Here is an 18,794-nt window from a genome sequence, read left to right on the forward strand (position 1 = left end):
GCTTGGAAAAGAACAGCAGTTAGTAATTGTCTGTACCACTTACCTGTTAGCATCAACAGTCCCTCTCACACTGTAGTGTTTCACACACCCCAGGTGGCACAGTGGCACTGTGTTTAGCACTGCTGCCTCACAGGGCCAGGGACTCAGGATCAATTCTAGCCTTGGTTGACTGTGTGAAGTTTGTATTTTCTCCCCATGTCTGCCTGAGTTTCCTCCTGGTATTCTGGTTTCCTCCCACAGTCCAAAGATGTGCAGGTTAGGTAAGTTGGCCATTTTAAATTGTCCTTTAGTGTCCAAACAGTTAAATGAGGTTGCGTGGATAGGACAGGGCAGTGGGCCTAGGTAGGGTGCTCTTTCAGCGGGTCAGCGGCTGAATGGCATCCTTCTGCACTGTCTGATATGAAACGGAGTCTTATGATATGTAATGCAGCATACTGCTGTTGACATCATTGTCAGAAAGGTGATTCTGAGAGCGGGTGATGTGGGCAGCTGCCACATAATTGCGACCATCGTGCAGTGGTTTCTGTAAAGCCTAAAGTTAAAAATAACCTAAACTGGCACATTGCATTATTTTCTCCTTTCTACTGACTGGGAAAAAAGAGATTGGACGGGATTCTCCGTCGGCGTGATTCTCCGTTTTGCCGGCGCCCGGAGGTTTCCCGACGGCGTGGGTCTGCCCCACAATGGGAAACCCCATTGACCGGCTGGCGTAACCGAGAATCCCGCCGGCGGGTTGAGGCTGAAAAGTGGCGCGGCGGGGCGGAGAATCCAGCCCACTGTCCCTTTTCAATCTTCAGAAATTTCACTCGGGATTTAGAGCAGAGTTCTTAGCAAAACGTTTGAGTAGATATGGAACCCTTATTTCTCGCTACCAAAAGTGAATCTGTGCGTCATCACTGTGGATTTCCTCTAGCAATTTTCAAGAGTCTCACAGTTCTGCACATTTTGCCACACATCTCGGAGACACACGGAAGAGCAATCGATGAGTGAGCCAAGCAATGTGGATTAATTGGCTGACACATCCTGCCTCAATTTACTGCTTCATATGTTCTTGCTATTTCTCTCGGAGAAAAAGAATCTCCTTTTCCTGGGTCAGATAGAAACTCCACCTCGAACAGTGTCCCGAAGAACCTGCCAATGTATCTGTGGTGAACCACTGTATTAGGAGATGTAAGGTAGGACCTGCACTACAGGTTCGCCGGTAGCTCCTGCCGGCTGGCTCCGCCCACTAAGAACTATATAAATATGCATGACCTCCAGTGCCCTGCCATTTCGCCAGCTGCAGCAGGAGGCCACGCATCTGACTGTAATAAAGCCACAGTTGTACCCAACTTTAATCTTTGTGCAATTGACCGTGCATCAGTATCCAAGCCCAAGAGTAATTCACAACCCTTCGGACCCACCAGACGAAGAGCAGGGCAATACCAAATTAATTGTGGACTTTCAGGCCCAGGATGTCGAGTGAAGATGATGGAGATATATATTATATATTGTCCAAGAAATATAACAAGGACTAAACACAGCTCTGTAACAGGGTACATAGCAAAAGTCATATGTACACCTGTATTAAAGATACTTAGCAAAGACTGTAGAGAAACCTATTTGCTTACTTTGAAAACACTTAAAAAACCTTTATGAAGCACACATCATCTAAAATCTGTTTTATTTCTGTTATTGTGTTCTTTATTTCATGCAATCCCTGTTCAGCATTATGAGGATCAGATGGCCAATCAGTTTGCAGTAGTAACATGAAACGTAGAAATGATTGATTATCTCAACTTGCACTGAATTCTTGACCATCTTTGCATCACATCTCGCACACTCTTAAGCTGTTTTCTTTCTTAGGTTTTTGTAATGTAATGTGAACACCCAATTTTCTGACTGAGAGAAGGGATGACAATTATTGATCCCTATTTTAGAATCTTGCTCCTGTGGTGAATAGGTACAAAATTGTTTTTTCCTTGGTGTCAAACCAGTGTGAATTGAAATATGAAGCATGTGTTGATAGATGTTCATGCTGGTGAATTGCAATCCCCCCTGTAATGTGCCTTTTCAACCTGCAACTCTGGCTGATAATAGGGTTCTTAACCTTTTCTGGGTGGACAGACATTTCCGAGGTTGGAAGGTGAATCTTTCAGCCACTGCAGTTAGCAACCTGAGAGCAAATGGAGCTTTATTCCTGTGTTTTGCACCCTGCTTTTTTCCTTCCTATGCGCTCAGAAAGACTCTTTGACCTGGCAGTGACGGAGTGGGGCCCAATTGCAGTTTTGGGCGGTTTCGATGTCTGGGGAAAGGTGAAGCCAGTTCCAGAGGGATAAATCATTACAGATCACAGCTAAACCTCAAGAGGACCTCTTATTCTGCTATGTATTACTTTAAAATATGTAAAAAAGTAGAATATTTACAGCATTAAAGGTCATTCGGCCCAATGTGGCTGTACCAGTCAAGAAGGAGCTGTTTCAAGTTCTTGGTCTGGAGTCCTGTAGGATATTCAAGTATTTTTAAAATATGATGAGGGTTCCGTCTCTCCCACCCTTTCAAGCAGTGAGTTCCAGCCACCACTCTCTGGGTGAAAGAATTTCTCCCCAACTCTCCACTAATCCTCTATCAACTACTTTAAATCGAAGCCTTCTGGTTATTGCCAAGGGAAATAGGTCCTTCCTGTCCACATGTATCCTGGCCCTCATAATTTTATACAACCCAATTAATTTTCCCCTCCTCCGTTCCAATCTTTTCTCAAGGCAAAACTTTGCCATTCTTAGCGACATCCTGATAAATATCCTTTATATTCTCTCCATTGTGATCACATCCTGCCTTGCGATGAACAGAACTGTCTTCAGTATTCTAATTGTGGGCCAACCACTGTTTAATACAGTTCTGGTGTAATCTCCCTGATCTTAGATTGTAACCTTGGTTAATAAAGGAACCCATCCCACATGCCTTCTTAAGCAGATTATCTATCATTCTTGTTATCTTCAAGATCATGTTCCGAGGTCCCTCTATACTTTACAACATTGTGTATTCATTACCATGTTTGCTCTCCATGATACTTTAATGCATGAGCCTGGGTTGAATTCCAATTGCCAATGAAGTTGACTCTGAAAAATCCATGGGCGGGAGTCGCTGCTGGCTAACGCCGGAATCAAGAAACACGATTGGGCGGAGAATCAGTTTCAACGCCAAAATCGCAGTGGGTACCGATTTGACGCCAAGTCGCAATTCTCCATCGCTACGAAAGCGGCGCCAGTGGGTTCCACAACGCACGTACGGTAAACACCGTCTGCATGTCATTAGCCGGCCTGACCGGATATTCTCCGGAGCCTCCGCGATTCTCCGCCTCCAGTGGGCCGAGTTCCCGATGGCGCAGTTCACTTGTGCTTATAAAAATCGTGAAACCAGTGTTATGGCTGATGAGGGAGAGAGAGGAGGTAGGACACGGAGAGGCGTGACTGTGGGCTGCCGGTCCGGACACAGGTCGGGCTGGCTGGGGTGGGAGGAGGCCCTGCCAGGGCTGGCTGGGGTGGGGGGAGGCCCAGCCAGGGCTGGGGGTGAGGGGTGATTGGGCAATGGGCCGAGTGGCCAGGGTGACCCCCTCCCCACGGGACTGGTGTCCCCCCACGGTATCCAGTCATGGACTGCCATTGCCGTCGCCTGCAAGGCAGCATCTTGCTGCTCATCCCACTGACCACCCACCTTGGCCCCTGGTTCTGCAGAGTGACACCGACCGTAGCAACAGCAGAGCGTGCAGCAGTGGAGCCTGTGGTTCCGAGGGTGGAGGATACGGAGTACTCGGCGATAGCCATTTCTGATCACGCTCGGCACTGGGTGGGCCTCGAGTTGGGGGAGGAGAGGCACCAGCGCCCGCTGTGGCGCCTAGAGGTGGGGTTGCTGGCGGATGAGGAGGTGAGCGGGCGGGTCCGGGGGTGTATAGAGAGGTACCTGGAGGCTAATGACAATGGGGAGGTGCAAGTAGGGGTGGTCTGGGAGGCGCTGAAGGTGGTGGTCAGAGGAGAGCTGATCTCCATTTGGGCACTCAAGGAGAGGGGGAGAGGAGAGAGAGGGAGAGGTTGGTGGGGGAGATGGTGAGGGTGGACAGGAGGTACGCGGAGGCTCCGGAGGAGGTATTCCTTAGGGAGCGGCGTAGCCTCCAGGCTGAGTTCAATTTGTTGACCACCAGGAAGGCGCAGGGGGCGGTATATGAAAATGGAGGAAAGGCGAGCCGGATGCTGGCGCACCAGCTTCGGAAGCGAGAGGCAGCTAGGGAGATCGGAGGAGTTCGGGATGGAGGATCGAGCACGGTGCGAAGTGTGGTGGGTATCAATGGGGTCTTCAGGGACTTCTACGTGGAACTGTATCGGTCTGAATTCCCATTGAAGTCATGCCGTCGTGAAAGCCAATGGGCCCAGAGAATACCACCACCAGCGAATAGCTGGAAATTTCTGGCCTACGTCACCTACTGGTCAAAATGCAAGGCTATGAATGTGATGTACACTACAAGTCAACAATCCAGCATCTACATGGTCACATTTCATACTCTAACCTGTCAAAAAACCTTCAGGCATCATCCCAGATCTGGACATTGAAATGGAAGATGTCCTGCATTTTGATCTATGGACTTTGGGGATTCTGGGTAATCTAAATGCCAAGAGCTACAGCAGGAAACGCCCAATAATCCTGGGCTACAGCAGTTATGGAAAAAATGGCTGGCGGATGGCTCAAATCCTTCCAGGACATTCCATGGAAACAACATTGACTGAGTGATGGGAAACAGAGTAGTGCAGTAGAGTAAGATACATAGTGAGCTACTCTCGGAGTCGGTACCAGTGCCACTCTTGTCCTATAATAATGATCTCGACTTGGGTGTATAGGACACAATTTCAAAATGTGTAGATTACACAAAACTTCTAAGTATTGTGAACTGTGAGGAGGATAGTAATAGACTTCAATAGGGCATAGGCAGGCTGGTGGAATAGATGAATACAAAGCAGATGAAATTTGTACGAAGAATAAGGAGAGGCAACTTAAGGGTAAAAAGGATGCCGGAACAGAAAAGCCTGGGCTATAAGTGCATATCACAGATAGAATCATAGAATCCCTACAGTGTAGAAGGAGGCCATTCAGCCTATCGAGTCTGCACCGACACTTCTGAAACAGCATTCTACCTAGGCTCATTCCCCTGCCCTATCCCGTAACCCCACCTAACCTTTGGACACTGAGGGGCAATTTAACAAGGCCAAGCCACCTAACCTGCACATCTTTGCACTGTGGAAGGAAACCAGGAGCACCCGGAGGAAACCCGTGTAGACACAGGGAGAACGTGCAAACTCCACACAATCACCCAAAGCTGGAATTGAACCCGGGTCCCTGGTGCTGTCAGGCAGCAGTGCTAACCACTGTGCCGCCCCATAGTGCGCAATATATGTGCACAATTAGATCCATGAAGAAGGTCGCAGTGCAGGTTGACAAAGTAGTTAAAAATCCACATGGGATTCTAAGCTCCTGAAATAGAGGAACAGAGTACAAATGCATCGAAGTTACGATGAACAATTTCAACATTAGCTCGTTCTCAACTGAAGTATTGTGTCCAATCCTGGGCACCACATTTTAGGAAGACTGGGTGGGATTTTCCAGTCCTTCCCGCCAGCAGGATATTCTGGCCCCATTGAATTCAACCCCCTGTGGCGGGGGTGGGGGATCCATGTAAGTATCCAAGGGATGGCTTGCCGCATCCACCACGGGAAAACCCACCTTGGGGGTGGTGGAAAATCTCGGCCTACCTGACTGGTTTAGGGAGGGTGCAGAAAAGATTTACAGAATGATTTAAGATTGAGGGACTTCAGTTATCGGGGCAGACAGGAGAAACCGATGTAGTTTTCCTTTGAGCACAGAAGATAGAGATGTTCAAAAGCATAAGGGGTCTATAGAGTAGTTAGGGTGAAATTGTTTCCATTATTGTAGAATGAGAGGACACAGATTCAAGGTAGTTGGCAAAAGAACCAAAGACGACATGAAAATAGTAAATTTTGTAGCAAGCTGTTAAGATCTGGATGCACGGCCTGAGAGTGCGTCGGAGGTAGATTCAATTGTGGTTTTCAGAAGAGAATTGGCTAAGCACCTGAAGATAAAAACAATTGTCGGCTTATGGGAAAGGGTGTAAAATGGGACTAGCTGAACTGTTCTTGCAGTGAACAGTATGGATAGCCAACCGCCTTCTAAACTGAAACCATTCTATCATTCATTAATACAAGCTTGAACAGCAAGCCTGCATTGTGTAAGAATTATGCTCATTCTTTGTGTGTTACTGGAGGCTGTAGGGGATATATTCTTTCTTGTGTATTGGTCTGTAAGATAGAATGGTAAAATCTGTAGCCGTGCTTTGCAAACCAGCTTGTACGAGTTTAGAACTGTGAGGTAGCGATATTGTAGGAGTGGTGTAATTGCAAAGGAATGTGTTTGATGCCGTGCACAAGCAAATGCTATTCACATCAACACACTCATGATTGGACAAGAGTCACATGATTGTGCAGTGAACTGTACATTGACAGTTCTAATTGGTACCCTCGGGGGAGCCGGTTTTAGGGGTGGGCGATTGGTTTGCCAGCATAAAAAGTGTCCTCACAAGAGGTTTGCTGTGGTGCAGAAAATAACAAATGTAGGAAAGTGAATAAGTAATAAAGAAACAAGGAAGCTCAAAACTACACAAGAAAACTGGAAGCTATGAGGGATAAAGTATGCTCTGCCATTCTGTTACGATGTAGGAAGTATGTAGCTCACGATGTTCTGTAAATCGCTGACAGAAATTTATCTTTAGTGTATAAATTTGCCCTGCCTTTCACTTAATAAAGCTGCTTCATAAGACCATAAGACATAGGAGCAGAAGTAAGGCCATTCGGCCCATCGAGTCCACTCCACCATTCAATCATGGCTGATTTCAACTCCATTTACCCGCTCTCTCTCCATAGCCCTTAATTCCTCGAGAAATCAAGAATTTATCAACTTCTGTCTTAAAGACACTCAACGTCCCGGCCTCCACCGCCCTCTGTGGCAATGAATTCCACAGACCCACCACTCTCTGGCTGAAGAAATTTCTCCTCATCTCTGTTCTAAAGTGACTCCCTTTTATTCTAAGGTTGTGCCCCCGGGTCCTAGTCTCCCCTGCTAATGGAAACAACTTCCCTACGCCCACCCTATCTAAGCCATTCATTATCTTGTAAGTTTCTATTAGATCTCCCCTCAACCTCCTAAACTCCAATGAATATAATCCCAGGATCCTCAGACGTTCATCGTATGTTAGGCCTACCATTCCTGGGATCATCCGTGTGAATCCCCGCTGGACCCGCTCCAGTGCCAGTATGTCCTTCCTGAGGTGTGGGGCCCAAAATTGCTCACAATATTCTAAATGGGGCCTAACTAATGCTTTATAAAGCTTCAGAAGTACATCCCTGCTTTTATATTCCAAGCCTCTTGAGATAAATGACAACATTGCATTTGTTTTCTTAATTACGGACTCAACCTGCAAGTTTACCTTTAGAGAATCCTGGACTAGGGAGTAGTCCCTTTGCACTTCAGCATTATGAATTTTGAAGTCATAACTGGACTTTAATGTCACATCGATCCTCTAGAAAATCAAGGGTTCAATCGCTACAAATGAGAGCTATGTTGCCACGAGTAACATTATAGAGCACATCGTCAACATCTTTACACAATGCTTCAACTGCCTGAAAAACTATGGAGCAGCCCAGCAGGTTAAGCTACATGCTGGAAAACCTGGCTATTATGAGCAAACAGCCCTGTTTTAACACCCATGCGGACCATGGGGAAACAATCATTGATCTCCCTGTGGGACTCATGGAATACGAGTTCCCTAGGTAGGGGGCGGAGGCTTACCACCTAGGGCTCGTTAAGGCAGGAAATAAAAGCAAGCCCAACTCCAGGCCTGATCAGGTCTATCCTCCCAGCAAGGTCTGCACTGAGAGTGAGATGCTGTACTAAGCATGGAATTGTAAACAAATTCACGACAATTTCCTTATGAATTATTACAAGCCCTTTCAACACTGATCCACTGGGAAGAAGAGGAGCAGGTGTGGAGGAGAAAAATGATAGAAGGGGAAGTGCAACATAAGGTGCAGGAACAGAAGTGAAATGAGGCTACAATGTAGACAAGTCCCATTTGTCATGATATGCAGACATGCAGATAAAGATATACAGACAGGCATAGACAGGCAGCTAATGAACACAGCGAACAGGACATGACCAATGGGCAGGCAGGACACTCAGGGGTGATATCTCACTATAAAAAGCACAAGGCACTCACACCCCGGCTCTTTCCACAGGCGACACTTAGAGAGTAGGACAGGGGCAGATCAGAAGCATCACACCCACCACATGGCTTAGAGCAGACTGGTTAGTTAGACTGAGTTACTGGAGCAAGATTAGCAGGAGAGTCGAACTCATAGAGAACTGTGCTAATGGTTCAATAAATCACATTGAACTTACTTCAAAGTCTGGAGTATCTTTTGGTCAAAGCTGCATCGGGTTGTTATCCCAGAGTACATAACACATCACCATTCACCAATAGTCTTATCTTCTCTTTTCTCAATCCCTGACCAGCACATCATTTTCTTACAGATTACACAAAAAAATCCAACATGTTGCGATCAACATTTAGAAACTCGGACTTCCAGTGGCGGCTATGGAGGAGTAAGTCGCACATTTGGTGGCTGCCGCTCTGGTCGGACTTTTGGACCTTTCCCCCGGACATTTTTCCTGTTTTAAACGGAAGATTTGTAGGTTGAGGCAGCTGGGCACTGTTTCCTCACATTGGTTTATGGAAAAAAGGATCAGCATTGTGCGAAAGGGCAGAAACAAGAAGCCAGTATCGAGCTGTGTTGAAGCAGCAACGGGAGACAGAATGGCCGAGGGACGGACCCCTGGGGTGGCAGCGCAGCGACCAATGGACCCAGTGATGCAGGCCATTCAGGATGGTTTCGCCAGACAGAAGCAGGAATGCCTGGACCCGATCAAAGAATCAATTGATCGCCCAGAGAGTAGACTGGACGCCCAGGACCGGGCGATTTAAAAGGTGGAGAAGGTGCTGCTGGAACAAGAGGAGCACCAAACATCAGTGGAGCTGGAGGTGGGGATGCTTCGGGAACAGCAGAAAAGGCTCTTGGAGAAGGTGGAGGATCTTGAGAACCGGTCCCACCGGCAGAATCTAAGAATTGTCGGGCTCCCGGAGGGAGCTGAGGGAGCAGGTGCTGGAGCATACGTAGCGGTATGTTCAAAAAGCTGCTGGAGGAGGGGGCATTCCCCCGACCACTGGAGGTGGACAGGGTGTACCGGGCACTTGCCAGGAAGCCGCGGGCAGGGAACCCTCCGAGGGCGATGGTGATGAGATTCCACATCCTGGTCAAGGAATGTATTCTGCGGTGGGCTAAGCGAACGAGGAGTTGTAAGTGGGACAACAGTATCCTGTGGGTGTACCAGGACTTCAGCGTGGAGGTGGCGAGGAAGAGGGCAGGCTTTAATCAAGTCAAGGTGATTTTCTTTAAGAAGCAGGTGAAGTTTGGTCTGCTGTACCCGGAGCGTCTGTGGGTTACGCATGAAGACCAACATCACTATTTTGAGTCGCCCGATGAGGCGTTGGACTTGGCAAAAAGAAAAGGACTGGTGGGAGTTTGAGAACTTCTGGACTCAGTGACAATATGTTGCCCGATATTGGGCCCTTTTTCCTTTTCTGTTTTTCTCTGAGGGTTTTGTTTGTTTTTCTTTTCTCCCCCTTGGTTTGTTGGTGGGGTTTGGGTTGCGTTTTTTCTTTCTGTTGTTAAAATTGGCTATGCCTTCTCGTATTGTTTTGTATCAGTTTTTTTGGAGCTCTGTTTAGGGGAAAAGGGGGGAATCGATTTTCCGTTTTGTTTTTGGCTCTTTTTCGGGGTAGATGTTGGTAATGTTCCTTCTGTGTTTTATCTTGTTTGTTCATACTGTTGTGCACTTTGGTGGGATGGAGACGTGCCTGTCTGGGTTTCGGTGGGTGGTGCTTTTGTTCTTTGTGTTTTCTTGCTGCGGGGTGTTTGTTTGGGGATTGTTGGATGAGGGAACTTGTTTGCAGGAGCGGGGGGAAGGGAGCAAGGGAACAATGTGTGGGAGACTTCTTGGTGCCAGTGGCTGGGTCAACAAGCTATCTGGGTGAGCTAGCTCACAGAAGCACAGTGGGGGGAGGGGGTGTATATGCTTAGTTTATTAGCTGGGTTGGGATTTAGAGTAGTGTTGCTGGGGGGAGGGGGGGCTGGGTTCTGATGAAATGGGAGGGACTTCGATGGAAGGTCACTGAGGGGGTCGGGGGTGGGGGCCGCCCCAGGGCGGGCCGGAGGAGGTGCGGCGCATGGGCTAGAGGCGGGCCCAAGAAAGGGGCTGGCTGACCGTCAGCGGGGAGGGGGGGGGGGGCACTTTGGTCCCCAACTAGGCTGGTCACCTGGAATGTCCGGGTGCTAAATGGGCCTGTAAAGAGGGCACATGTGTTTGCGCACCTGAGGAGATTGAAGGCAGACGTGATGATGCTGCAGGAGACACATCTTAAAGTAGTGGATCAGGTCAGGTTGAGGAAAGGTTGGGTGAGTCAGGTTTTCCCCTCTGGGCTGGATTCAAAGACAAGAGGAGCTGCGATTTTGATTAACAAGCGGGTGGCGTTTGAGGTGGGGAGGATAGTCTTGGATGTGGGAGGTCGATATATCATGGTTAGTGGCAAGCTGCCGGGGATGAAGGTAATGCTGGTCAACGTATACGCGCCAAATTGGGGTGATGGGGATTTTATAAAGTGGGTGCTGGGGAAGATTCGGGACCTGGATTCGCACAGGCTGATTATGGGTGGGGATTTCAATATGGTTATTTATCCAGGCCTGGATCGGTCATGCTCGAGAACGGGCAAGGTGCCAGCAATGGCAAAGGAGCTGAAAGGGTTCATGGAGCAGTTGGGGGGGTGGATCCACGGAGATTTAGGCAGCCGAGGGTCAGGGAATTTTCCTTTTTCTCCCACGTTCACAAGGTGTATTCCGGATAGATTGGGACGTGGACACGGGATATTCGGCGATTACGATCTCGGACCATGCTCTGCACTGGGTGGACCTGCAGGTCAGTATGGATAGCAAGCAGCGCCCGCAATGGAGGTTGGATGTCGGACCGTTGGCGGACGAAGCGGTGTGCGAGAGGTTGAGGAAGTACATGCTGAACTACCTGCAGGTAAACGACACGAGGGAGGTCTCAGCAGCGGTGGTCTGGGAAGCGCTGAAGGCAGTGGTGAGAGGTGAGCTGATCTCGATTTGGGCTTACAGGGACAGGACGGATAGGGCAGAAACGGACCGACTGGTAAAAGAGATTCTACGAGTGGATAGGAGGTATGCGGAGGCTCCAGAGGCAGGCCTGTTAAGGGAATGCCGGAGGCTGCAGGTGGAATTTGGTTTGTTAACTACAGGAAGGGTGGTGGAGCAGCTCAGAAAGGCGAAGGGGGTGATTTACGAGCTCGGGGAGAAGGCCAGTAGGATGCTTGCACAGCAGCTCAGAAAGAGGGAGGCAGCTAGGGAAATAGGGAGAGTTGTTGACAGTGATGGGAACTTAGTTGGGGACTCGGCGGAGGTGATCAAGACCTTTCGGGACTTTTATAGTAGGTTGTACAGGTCGGAGCCCCCTGTGGGGCCGGAGGGGATGAGGCACGTTTTGGATGGGTTGACTTTCCCAAAGGTGGATGGGGAGCTGGTAGAAGGGCTGGGGGCCCCGATCGGGCTGGAGGAGATAGTGGAGGATTTGAAGGCCATGCAGTCGGGTAAGGCCCCGGGACCGGACGGGTACCCGATCGAGTTCTATAAAAGGTTCTCCGGAATATTGGGGCCGGTACTGTTGAAGGTCCTTAACGAGGCCAAGGATAGAGGGGTTTTCCCCCAGACGATGTCACAGGCCATGATCTCGCTCATTCTGAAAAGGGATCAAGGACCCGGAGCTGTGTGGTTCTTATCGGCCAATATCCTTGCTGAACGTGGATGCCAAATTTCTGGCCAAAATTCTTGCCTCTAGGATTGTGGACTGTGTACCGGACGTTATAGGGGAGGACCAGACAGGGTTTGTTAAGCGTAGGCAGCTGGGGGCCAATGTGAAAAGGTTGCTAAACGTGATCAGATGGAAGGTAGGGAAGCTGAAGTGGTGGTTGCGATGGATGCAGAAAAAGCCTTTGACTGGGTCGAGTGGGATTACTTATGGGAGGTGCTGGAGTGGTTCGGGCTTGGAAGGGGCTTTGTTGACTGGGTTAGGTTGCTGTACCGGGCTCCGGTAGCTAGTGTACGAACAAATAGGACGACTTCGGAATATTTTAGACTACACCGGGGGACGAGACAGTAATGTCCCCTCTCCCCACTGCTGTTTGCGCTGGCGAAAGAGCCGCTGGCAATTGCTCTGAGGGCTTCACAGGGCTGGAAGAGGTTGGTCTGTGGGGGGGGGGGGGGGGGGGGGGGGGCGGGTGGAGCACAGAGTCTCGCTGTATGCGGATTATCATGACTTGCTGCTGTATGTCTTGGACCCAATGGAGAGGATGGGGGATATTATGGGAATCTTAGGGGAATGCGGCCGGTTTTCAGGGTACAAGCTTAATATGAGGAAGGGCGAGTTGTTTGTGGTTCAGGCGAGAGGTCAGAAGAGGAGACTGGGTGAACTGCCATTTAGGGTGGTAGGAGACAGTTTTAGCTACTTGGGTATTCAGGTGGCGAGGGATTGGGATAGGCTGCACAAAATGTACCTGGCCCGGTTGGTGGACCAGATGAAGGAGGATTTCCGGAGATGGGATGCGCTCCCGTTATCTCTGGCGGGGAAGGTAACATTGACGGTCCTCCCGTGGTTCCTTTCCCTTTTTTAAGCGGATCAATAAGATTATCGTGGGCTTTGTGTGTGTGTGGGGGGGGGGGGGGGGGGGGGGGGGGGCAAGTCCCCACGTATGAAGAGGGCAATGCTTGAGCGGAGTCGGGGGGAGGGTGGGCTGGCGCTGCCGAATTTCAGTAATTACTACTGGGCGGCTAACATAGCCATGGTGAGGAGGTTGCTGGTGAGGGGGGAGCTGGCGTGGGTGCGCATAGAGGCGGCTTCGTGTAAGGGCACAAGTTTAGGGGCACTGGTGACGGCGCCCCTGCCGTTCCCGCTGGCGCGGTACTCCACCAGTCCAGTGGTGGTGGCGGCCCTGAGAGTCTGGGGGTAGTGGAGGAGACATGTGGGAGCAGGGGGGGTGTTGGTGCGGTCCCCAATCTGCGTTAATCACCGGTTTGCCCCGGGGAGGATGGACGGGGAGTTCTGAATTTGGCGGAGAGCGGGGATTGAGAGGATGGGGAACTTGTTCTTGGAAGGTAGCTTCCCGAATATGAGGGCAGTGGAGGAGAAGTTTGCACTGGTGGGGGGAAATGAATTCCGATATTTACAGGTACGGGACTTTTTGCGGAAGCAGGTACCAACCTTCCCACTTCTGCCGCTAAGGGGGATTCAGGATAGGGTGGTTTCTAGAGGATAGATAGGGGAGGGGAGCGTCTCGGACATATATAAACAGCTTATGGGTTTGTAGGAGATGCAAACCGAGGAGCTGAAGCGAAAGTGGGAGGAGGAGCTGGGGGAGAGAGAGAGGAGGGCCTTTGGGCGGACGCGTTAGGAAGGATCAATGCTACCGCAACATGTGCCAGGCTCAGCCTGACCCAATTTATGGTTGTTCACCGGGCTCACATGACAGTGGCCCGATGAGCAGGTTCTTTGGGGTGGAGGGTAGGTGTGCGAAGTGTGTGGGGGGGTGGGCAGCGAACCATGTCCTCATGTTCTGGGCATGTCCAAAACTGAGGGGGTTTTGGCAGGGGTTTGCCATCAGCATGTCCACGGTATTAAATATGAGGGTGGCAATGAGTCCGGAGGTGGCGATTCTTGGGGTTTCGCAGGACCCGGGAATCCAGAAAGAGAGAGAGGCAGACGTTCTGGCCTTTGCCTCCCTGGTAGCCCGGAGGCGTATATTGCTGGCATGGAGGGACTCAAAGCCCCTGAAATCGGAGACCTGGCTTTCAGACATGGCAGTCTTCCTCTGCCCGGAGAAAATTAAGTTCGCCATGAGAGGGTCTCTGCTGGGGTTCGCCCGGAGGTGGCAAACATTTGTCGACTTCCTCGCAGAGAACTAATCGTCAGCAGAAAAGTGGGGGGGGGGGTGTTAGGTTAGCGTAGGTTAGGGGGTAAGTAATGGCAAGACCTGCGGGAGAGGGTGGTGGAATTTGCACTATGTATATATTTTTCTTGTTATGTATATTGTTGATTTTATTGCTGTTAAAATGCCAAAGAAATACCTCAATAAAACGTTGATGAAAAAAAACATTTAGAAACTCAATCATGACATAGTGCACACAAAAATAAACTCATCACCCTTGAGCGTTCCCGTATTGCCTTTTCCATGTGCCTTTGCAATTCGTAATGTTCCTACGAGGTGTTGCCCAGCGGCTGCAATGTGGCTGATGGATGACGTTTGACTGAGGAGATTGCAGAGGGCCTTAGTCTTTGAGCACGTGTAGGCTTGGGATGCTCAGCTCCAGTGTGCGACATTCTGGCCTGGTCTGCAGCACTGTGGGCTGATTGGCTGGAATTGTGGGATCAAGTGACCATGAGCAGGAGTCTCCGCTTCGCAAGGCCACAAATCGCGATCGGGTGGAGAATCACACGTAATTGAAAAATCGAGGTTTGCGGCTGGCGTAGATTCCGACGCCATGTTCCGGTACCATGCAAAACTGTAATTTGCATGGATTTAAATCTCATTAGCAGGTATGACACAGTATGCTCCACCCTTCCCCGATGTTCTGCGCCTCTTAGGCAAAACTCATGTGAGGGTGGGGGCAGAAAGCATACAGAATGCTTGCCTTCATTGGATGGGACATCGAATATAAAAACTGGCAAGTCATGCTACAGTTGTATAGAACCTTGGCAAGGCCGTACTTGGAATATTGCGCACAATTCTGGTCGCCACACTACCAGAAGGATGTGGAGGCTTTGGAGAGGGTGCAGACGAGGTTTACCAGGATGTTACCTGGTCTGGAAGGTGTTAGCTATGTGGCGAGGCTGAATAGACTTGGACTGTTTTCATAAGAATGCCGGAGGTTGAGGGGTGACCTGACAGAGGTCCACAAGATTATGAGGGGCATCGATAGAATGGATGGGCAGGCACTCTTTCCCAGGGTGGAAAGGTCAGTCACCAGAGGGCATTGGTTTAAGATCCATGGGGCAAAGTTTAGAGGAGATATGCAAAGAAGGCTTTTTATGCAGAGGGAGGTGAGTGCCTGGAACGAGTTACCAGGGGAGGTTGTGGAAGCAGATACATTAACGGCATTCAAAAGACATCTTGACAAACACATGGATAGAATGGGTATAGAGGGATATGGCACAAGAAAGTGCTGAGGGTTTTGGCAAGGTTTGGTATCATGACCGGTACAGACTTGGAAGGCCAAAGGACCTGTTTCTGTGCTGTATTGTTCTTTGTTCTTTATTCTTTGAAATTAGTAAATCTTGCATTGAAAGTCTTGTAATGGTGACCATGAAACTATCATCGATTGTTGTAAAAATCCATCTAGTTCATTCATGTCCTTTAGGAATGGATATCTAGCATCGTTATCTGGGTCTGACCAACATGTGACACCACACCAAAGTAATTTAGTTGACTCTGAAGTGGTCCAGCTATTCGCAGTCAAGGGCAATTCAGAATGGGGAATACATTCAAGCCTTGCCAGTGACGCAAAATCCCATGCAAGAATAAAGAAACTGCAGCAGAGAACTGAGATGCCCAAAACGATAGCAGAATTCTGTGCCAAAGCTCTAAAAGTTGCTATCTTTGGGCGGGATCTCTGATCCTGAGGCTAAGTGTTGACGCCGTCGGAAACGCCGTCGCGTTTCTTGACGGTGTCAACATGGCCTCAGGATCAGCAATCCTGGCCCCTACAGGGGCCAGCAGGGGACTGGAGCCGCCCATGTCGCTCCAACTGCTGATCCCATCGTCAACTGGTCCGCGCATGCACTGTGGCACCGGCGCCAACGTGCGCATGCGCAGTGTCTGTCTTCCTCATGCCGGCCGGACGCAACATGGCGTAGGGCTAAAGGGGCCGGCGCGGAAGAAAGGAGGCACCCAGCCCGAGAGGCTGGCCAGCCGATTGGTGTGCCCCGATCGTGGGCCAGGCCACAACGGAGGCCCCCCTGGGGTCGATCCCCCCCCACAAGCCGCCCCCGGACCCTTCCATGACGAGGTCCCGCCGGCTGAGAGCACATTGGAACGGCGCCGGCGGGAATCGGGTTTTTTGCTACGGCCGCTCGGCCCATCCCGGGCCAAGAATCGGCGGGGGGGGGGAGGGGGGGGCTGCATAGAGCGGCCCCCGACCGGCGCCGCGTAGACCATGGCGGCGCCAATGTCAGCGATTCTCCGCTCTGTGGAGAATCACGTCCCGGCGTCGGGGTGGAGTGGCGCGATTTGCGCCGGTCACGGGGATTTTCCGGCCCGGCCCCGGGCTGAGAGAATCCCGCCCACCGTTTCAGCAATAGCTATCAGGTTAAATCAATTCTCTCCACCATGGAATTTTCCTTTACCCTCGGCAAATAAATTTAATTGCGTTCTCATCCTTCGCCTCTTCCTAGGTAAACCGGATACATAAAGCCCCATTTCGTAGCTTACGCTGTTGAAAAGGAACTTTGGTCATGTCATAGAATGTTTGCAGCACTGAAAGGGGCCATTCAACCTGTTGTGTCTTTCTGTGAGAGCTACTCACCTAGTCCCACTACACTGCCTTTTCCCCGTAGGCCTGCAAAACATTTTCTTTTCTGATAAATATCCAATTTCCTTCTGAAAGTCACAACTGAATCTACCACTGCCACACACTCAGGCAGTGCATTCCTGATCCTAACCACTCACAGCATAATTTTTTTCTCTCATATTGTTTCTGGTTCTTCTCCGAATCAACTTACATCAGTGTCCTCTGGTTCTCAACCCATCCATCAATGGAAACAGTTTCTCCCTTTCTACACTGTCCAGACCAGCTTGATTTTAGTCGCCTCAATAAAATCGCCTCTCAAACTTCTCTGCTCGAAAGAAATCAGCCTCAGCTTCTCCAAACTACCCGTGCAAATAAAATCTTTAACCCTGGAACAGGCTTGTAATTCTTTTCTGCACCTTCTCTAAGTCCTCCATGAAGGTGCGATGGCCAGAATCAGGCACAATACTCAAGTTAAAACTATGCCAATGTTTTCTAAATGTTCACCATAACGTGCCCACTTTTGTACTCTCTGCTTAGATTTATAAAGCCCAGGATGCTCTATGCCTTCTGAACTGCTTTCTCAACTTGCCCTGCCACCTACAATGATTTGCATATTTATACCTAGGTCTGTCTACTCCCTCACCTCTTTTAGAATTGTATGCTCTATACTATTCTGCCTGGAAGATATTGAAGATTCAGTTAGCCAGTGTTTATGCTGGTCTTCACTTTAGAGTAGTATGGATAGGTGTTGGAAGGCAGAACACATATTTGGGGCGAAATTCTCCCCCAACGGCGCGATGTCTGCCGACTGGCGCCAAAAACGGCGCCCATCAGACGGGCATCGCGCCGGCCCAAAGGTGCGGAATGCTCCGCATCTTTGGGGGCCGAGCCCCAACATTGAGGGGCTAGGCCAGCGCCGGAGGGATTTCCGCCCCGCCAGCTGGCGGAAATGGCGTTTGTTGCCCCGCCAGCTGGTGGAAATGGCATTTGTTGCCCCGCCAGCTGGCGCGGAAATGCGGCGCATGCGCGGGAGCGTCAGCGCCGCCGACAGTTTCTCGCGCATGCGCAGTGGGGAGAGTCTCTTCCGCCTCCGCCATGGTGGAGGCCGTGGCGGAGGCGGAAGGGAAAGAGTGCCCCCACGGCACAGGCCCGCCCGCGGATCGGTGGGCCCCGATCGCGGGCCAGGCCACCGTGGGGGCACCCCCCGGGTCAGATCGCCCCAGGACCCCGGAGCCCGCCCACGCCGCCTGGTCCCGTCGGTAAATACCAGCTTAGATTTACGCCGGTGGGACAGCCAATCTCCGGTACCGGAGACTTTGGCGGGGGCGGGGGTGGGATTCACGGCGGCCAACGGCCACTCTCCGACCCGGCGGGGGGGTCGGAGAATGACGCCCCTGGAACCTTACTCCAGAATGCGTTATCATTTTCACACAGAGAAGGGCTAAGACTAATATACAAAGAAACAGAAAAAAATACAATTTGCACATTTTCACTTCACATTTAAGGTGTAATCAAATCTGTAAATACAGTCCAGCTAATACAGGTCCCAGAACTGGATTCACAAGGCAATAAATGTTCAGAAAATTTAGTTTTCTGATTTGCAATTGAAACTCCCACTGAAGAAATTAAATGTGCTCGTCTTTCACTTTATTTATTTTCAGTTTTTATCTTGTGAAGAGAGTGCACTGACATTTTGGTGCATTGCAGCTTCTTGAACCATGTTTATTACTTAATTTCTCAAGGAGATGCTTTTAGTCCCAGTAGATTAAAGTATGCATTATATCGCCAAGCAATGTCCTCTATGCTTAATAAAGCTAGAAAATGACCATAGATTAGGCAAATTCATATATTAAATGATGCAGTTGCACCTTTCCTATGTTGTAATTGTTTTCATTCTGCTTCATAATCCAATTCAGCGGAGACATTGGGATTTAATTTGGATAATACTCAAAAATGGGCAGAGCAATCATGATACACAAGGAATCCACATCCTTTCATGGCACTGTCAGT

Source organism: Scyliorhinus torazame, chromosome 15, assembly GCF_047496885.1.
Source record: "Scyliorhinus torazame isolate Kashiwa2021f chromosome 15, sScyTor2.1, whole genome shotgun sequence".
NCBI lineage: Eukaryota > Metazoa > Chordata > Chondrichthyes > Carcharhiniformes > Scyliorhinidae > Scyliorhinus > Scyliorhinus torazame.